Genomic DNA, 6621 nt, shown 5'->3' on the forward strand with positions numbered 1-6621 from the left:
TTTTATAAAGTTTTAGAACCAAAGTTTTGGGGTGTTACAAATTGGTATTCAGAGCTTAGGTTATAATTAATAAATATAAATTAGGAGTTAATAAAATTTGATAAATAATTACGAGTCTAAGGTTAAATTAAGTAATAAACATTAAAATAAATTGTGAGAGTGGGATCGAAAAGGGTTTATGTGCCTTAATGTGAAAGCACTTATTTCAGGTGCTTATTAATTGTTTCTTTTCGTTCTTGTATGTTTAGATGTTGTAACTACAAGAAAATGTTGTGCTCGGATGACCGACCATAGGATTTAGAGATTTTATATTAAGGTCGTATACGAAGTTATTTAGTAGTATTGAAAATTCTCTAAGTTCCTATTTATGTGTTTTAATTATGAATCTTATTACTTGACTATTTGAGTTGATTAGAGTTTAAGTTCTTGTTATAATTATTGCTTACTTGTCAAATTGATGTTATGTGGAAGCATGCAAAGGTTGTCTTGAAATGTTATGATGAAATATAGTTTGGTTGAGTCATGAAATTTTCTTATGATGAAAGTTTGTATTGAGTAAATAAAACGATGTGCAAGACCATGTATGGGTGAATAGATGTAGTAATACCAATGCGATGTGCAGGAATTGTATGCAAACCTATCAAGTATACACTAGATCTCGTAGGAGGACTTTTGAACAAATGGCTGAAACCCCTGAACAACTGCTTGAGAGACTGAGATCTCTTGAACAACTTTCGCAACGTATGGGTTTAGTGTTACAAAACCAATTAGGGAATAATGGTGGAGAGGACCCACAAGCTGCTATGGCAAAGAAGTTAGCAACCCTTAAACCTCCAATCTTTGTAGGAAAGGAAGACTCCTTTCTCTTAGAGAACTGGCTAAGAGACTTTGATAAGTTATTCACTGCTCAGGGACACCTGAAGCTCAAAAAGTAGACCAAGCTACCTTTTATTGAGGGAGGATGCAGACACTTGGTGGGAGAGTCAAGGACCTATTGTTAGAGCTCAGGAAAACTTTAATTGGAATGATTTTAAGTTGCTATTAAGGATAGGTTTTTCCCTGAACATATTAGGAGGCAGAAATACAATGAGTTCACTAGATTTAACCAGGGAGGTACTATGTCTGTGCAGGAGTATGCCCAAAAGTTTAATGAGTTAGCTAGATTTTGTCCTAATGTTGTGCCAGATGAGAGAGCCAAGGCTCAAAAGTTTGAGGATGGATTAGCATTTAGAATTCAGACCAGACTTGGAGGAGCAACTTCTGCAACTTTTCAGGAGGCTTATGCTAAGGCTTCTAATATGAGAGGATTTTGAGGCGTGAAGAGGAAGTTATGGGGAGGAATAAGAGAAAAGACCCACCTAACAACCAAAATGACCATGGAAATGACAAGAAACCTCGATATGGGGGTAACAATAATAATGGGGGCAATAATCTGACTAATGGTGGTGGTAATTATCAAGGGAATCGTAGCAACTACCAAGGTCAGGGGAGATCAAACCAGCAAGGATCCCGTACCCAGAACCCTACTTGTAGAAAGTGTAACAAAAGCCACCCAGGATTTACCTGTCAAGGAGACCCAATAACTTGTTATGCTTGTGGAGAGAAAGGGCATAAGGCTAATCAGTGTCCCAAGCGTCAGAATAATGGACAAAATGGGAACAATGGGGGAAATAGGAATGGTCATGGGCCTAATCAGAACCAGAATAACAATAACCGTCCCTACAACAACAACAACTCACAGGGTCAGACTTCGAATGCTCAAGGGGGGAACAATACTCAGCATAATGGTCAGAATAACAATCGAGCAAATGGAGGAAACAACAATCAGAACGGCAATGGAAATGGTGCTCGAGGCAACAATGGAAGAATCTATGTTATGAGCCAGAATGAAGCAGACACCAACGCCAATGTTGTGACGGGTACTTTCCTCGTAAACTCTAACCCTGCTTACTTGCTTTTTGATTCTGGGGCGTCTCATTCTTTCATAGCTCGTTCATTTGTTGAAAAGTTAGATCTAAAACCCTCAATCTTGTGTCAAACTTTCATTACAATACCTTCAGGAGAAGTAGTTCCTTGTAGTTCTCTATACCAAGACATACCCATTACCATATTAGGATCTGATTTGCCGGCTGATCTTATTCAGTTTGACCTACCCGACTTTGATGTAATATTGGGGATGGATTGGCTTGCTAAGTATAGAGCTAGGATAGAGTGTCATACTCAAAAGGTGTCTCTTAGGGGGCCAAAGGGAAATAGAATATCCTATCAAGGAATTGTTTCTAAACCTGGAGTCAGTATTGTGTCAGCCATGTCATTCAAAACCTATATTAGGAAGGGCTATCCCATATATTTGTGCCATGTGAAGGATGTGAGTGTGGAGGATGGAGAGATATCTCAAATACTTGTGGTGAGTGAGTTCCAAGATGTTTTTCCAGAAGAAATTCCAGGGATGCCGCCAGTGAGAGAAATGGATTTTAAGATTGACCTAGTGCCTGGAACTGGAGCTATTTCTAAGGCACCATATAGGATGGCACCTGCAGAGATGCAAGAGTTGAAAGTGCAATTGGAGGAATTATTGGAGAAAGGGTACATTAGGCCAAGTGTGTAATACTCCGTATTTTGAGAATTTATTTGTATTAATTAAGGAAATATAAAGAAGTTAATAAAAAGGATTTAGTATTATTTACAGAATAATAAGAATATAATATTATTAATACGAGTCGGTTGTGTTAATTTCGGATTTATAAAAGTTAAACCGAGTTACCCGATCTAGAGTTACCACTTTTAGAAGGTTATAAAAAGGAAATAAGATGAGGAAGTTGAGAAACCCTAAATTTTCCTTTCTCCCTCAGCCGTCATCTGCCTTCCTTCTCTCTCTCTCTCTCTCTCTCGCTGTTCTTTCCTTCCCTCTCGCTGCTCTTCATCTTCTCTCTCTCTCTCTCGCCAATCGTTCCTCACTTCGTCTCCTTCACCAGGTCCCTTCGCGGGTCATCGTCGAGGTGTGCGAGTGAGTGACGCTGTGCGGTGTTCGAGACGAGCGACGAAGCTCGAGGGTGCGAGCGACGTGCGAGTATTGTGCAGTGAGTGAAGTCGAGGGTGCGAGCGAGGGCGAGCAAGTTGCGACGCTGTGCGCGACGAGTAAGGCTAAGGGCGTGTGTGTGTGCGGTGTTCGAGACGAGCGACGAAGCTCGAGTGCTGTGCGAAGACGTGCGAGCGACAAGGTTCGCGTTGGAGTGGGTGCGAAGGCTGCGCGACGAGCACTAGAGTGGTGTGCGAGCGGTCCGGGCCGTGAGGCTGCTGTGGTGGTGCGCAGCTAGTGGGTCGCCGGAGTTGCCCCGCCGGCGAGTCTAGTGGTTCAAAACCAATAGGTATATATTGTATTAAATAATTAATAAATTCTGTTTTCATAATTATGTTAAGTATAATTAGTTAATTAATAATTCAAGTTAATGAGTTTATTTTATTATTCTGACTAAAGTTGTGAATCTGACTTTTGGACATAATACTGGATCGGACCTAAGAGTTTTGGACATAAGTTTGGACATAAGATTTGGACATAAAACATGGTTGGACTTATAAGTTAACTAGTTTGGTAAAGATAGTGGACTAATGACACTAACTAATATGAGTATGTTCACTAGCTTTGACTCCTTAAAAGACGTTAAACACTCTATGAGAGAAAAGTAACGAAAATTCTTAAACAAGGGGTTTATTAATCGTTTACTTCGAATTATTAAACCGTATAGTCTTAGTTACGTAGTAGTTGTTAATATTACCAACGACGTAGCACTAAAGCTTTTATTTAACGGTTTAGGTCCCAATTTCATAAGCGGAACGTTCGATTAAGACAGCGAAAATTCTCCGTTACAAGGTACGTACGCGTACCAGTTTAATCCCAAGTATTAGTATCATGATTAGGTTACAATCTATGTTATTGGAACCTAGAAGCATGATAGGGAATGTTTGATTGATTGAGATTGTCTGGTTAGACATTTGTAATTGAAATTGATATGTTGCATGGGAATGCGTAATTCTATCGTAGTATTTCAAAGAGCATTTTTAATCTATCCATAGTGTAACAAGGTTGTTACAAGAGATATGATTTGAGCATAAGAGGACAGGTAAATGATTCTATGTATCCATAGTGTAACAAGGTTGTTACAAGAGATACGATTTGAGCATTTTAATGAAGAGAACAGGTAATTGATTCTATGTATCCATAGTGTAACAAGAGTGTTACAAGAGATACGATATGTGGTTATGAAATGAATGGTTAATATTAAAATGAATTATGGCAATATCTTGTAGCTGGACTCCCTACAAGTGATGAACAATGGGGGGAGTGTGGGACTTGTCCTACGCTCCTACGCAGGCCTACTGTGACGACAGTAGTGTCCTTATATTTTTGACACTCAAGTAGGCGGAAGGTTCCGTTCGATCTTGGGGGTATGCATACTAAGGTGATGGGTGTGAGACGGCTCGAAACCGTATTTGCATTTCATCTAACAGACCTAGTGTCTGTTAAGGATTCAGTAGCCCGTATGATTCTAGTAAGATGACGGTGCCCGTTCGATGCCAATTAAAGATTAAAGGTTAAAGGATAAAGGATGTAACATAGTGTAGCATCATGCTTAAGATTGTTCAGTGTGCATCATTTATGTTTACATGTATTCAATGGTTCATTACGTACTCAGCATAGCTGATTGTGTGTTATTATGTGTTTGATGAACTGCGATGAACCATTGATGCTACAATGGGAGCAGACTAGGTGTGCTGGTGCTGCTGCATAATCTCGAGCATACGGGGACTAGGCTTGGGTATTTACATTTAAAGCATTTTGAAATAAGTATTATTGGTTTTTCCAAGACTTATATATGGTTTGTGGTTTGAATGAAAGGGGTCATTGATGATTCCCGAGTTGTATTTATATTTTAATTCCGCTGCATTTTAGTTTTCAAGTTAATGTTTTAAGTTATCGTTAACCGTTATTATGCCTTGCGTTCCATCGCGGCGGTAACGCGCCCAAAGTCAACGCGACGCAGCAGTGGTAGGCGCGCGTGGGTTTTGGGGGTGTTACAAAGTGTTTCACCTTGGGGAGCACCAGTGTTATTTGTTCGAAAGAAGGATGGAACATTGAGGTTGTGTATCGATTACAGAGAGTTGAATAATGTCACAATAAAGAATAAGTACCCATTGCCTAGGATTGAGGATTTATTTGATCAACTTAAGGGTGCTGGAATTTTCTCTAAGATTGATTTGAGGTCTGGGTATCACCAATTGAGAATTTTGGAGGAAGATATACCAAAAACAGCGTTTCGTACAAGGTATGGGCATTATGAGTTCACAGTGATGCCATTTGGACTTACTAATGCACCTGCAGCATTTATGGATCTTATGAATAGAACATTTCAGCCGTATTTAGATAGATTTGTGGTGGTGTTCATAGATGATATATTGGTGTATTCGAAGGACAAAGAAGAGCATGAAGGTCATTTAAGGAAAGTTTTGGAGATACTTCGAGAGAAAAGGTTGTGTGCTAAGTTATCAAAATGTGAGTTTTGGCTTGAGAAAGTTGCATTTTTAGGTCATGTGATTTCGAAGGAAGGTGTTGTTGTAGATCCATCAAAGATACAAGCAGTAACAGAATGGGTGAGACCTAGTAATGTGACTGAGATTAGAAGTTTCTTAGGACTTGCTGGCTACTATAGGAGGTTTGTGCAAGATTTCTCAAAAGTAGCTCAACCTTTGACAAATTTGATGAAGAAAACAACTCGATTTCAGTGGGATGAGAGGTGTGAGAAAGCTTTTCAGGAATTGAAGCAAAGACTTACTTCAGCACCAGTTTTGACGTTACCATCTGGATTAGAAGGTTTTGAGGTGTATAGTGACGCTTCTAAGAATGGGTTAGGATGTGTATTGATGCAACATGGTAAGTGGTAGCATATGCTTCGAGACAACTTAAGCCTTATGAACAGAATTACCCTACTCATGATTTAGAATTAGCTGCTGTAGTATTCGCATTGAAGATTTGGAGACATTATTTGTATGGTGTGTCATGTAAGATTTTCACCGATCATAAAAGTCTGAAATATATATTTACTCAGAAGGAGTTGAACATGAGACAGAGGAGATGGCTTGAACTCATTAAGGATTATGATTTAGAGATTTTGTATCATGAGGGTAAAGTGAATAAAGTTGCTGATGCATTGAGTAGGAAGACTAGTCATTCGATGAACATGATGGTGTTATCAGAGAGATTGTGTGAAGATTTCAGGAGAATGAGTTTAGAAGTCATGGAGCAAGGGCAAGTGGAAGCTCAATTGAATGCATTATGCGTGCAACCCACCTTATTCGATGAGATTCGAGAGAAGCAAAGTAGTGATGAGTGGATGGTGAAGATAAAGAAAATGAAAGAAGATGGAGTTGTCATCGAGTTTGACATTGATGAAAATGGTGTTGTGAAGTACAAGGGAAGATGGTGTGTTCCTAAGGATGAGGAGTTAAAAAGAAAGATTTTGGAAGAAGCTCATAATACGCCATATTCTGTGCATCCTGGAGGAGATAAACTTTATAAGGATTTGAAGCAGCATTTTTGGTGGAAAAACATGAAACGTGAAGTGG

General features: G+C 39.2%; 1 long non-coding RNA gene across 1 annotated transcript; it reads left to right on the forward strand.

Annotated features, from left to right (window-relative positions):
* Positions 1-3155: 3155 nt before the first annotated feature.
* LOC130592221 (uncharacterized) lies at positions 3156-5074 on the forward strand. Its single transcript, XR_008970476.1, has 3 exons — positions 3156-3368; positions 3815-3871; positions 4764-5074. It is a non-coding gene; the product is annotated as an uncharacterized LOC130592221 (long non-coding RNA).
* The last annotated feature ends 1547 nt before the right edge of the window (positions 5075-6621 follow it).

This window comes from Beta vulgaris, chromosome 7, assembly GCF_026745355.1.
Source record: "Beta vulgaris subsp. vulgaris cultivar EL10 chromosome 7, EL10.2, whole genome shotgun sequence".
Lineage (NCBI taxonomy): Eukaryota > Viridiplantae > Streptophyta > Magnoliopsida > Caryophyllales > Amaranthaceae > Beta > Beta vulgaris.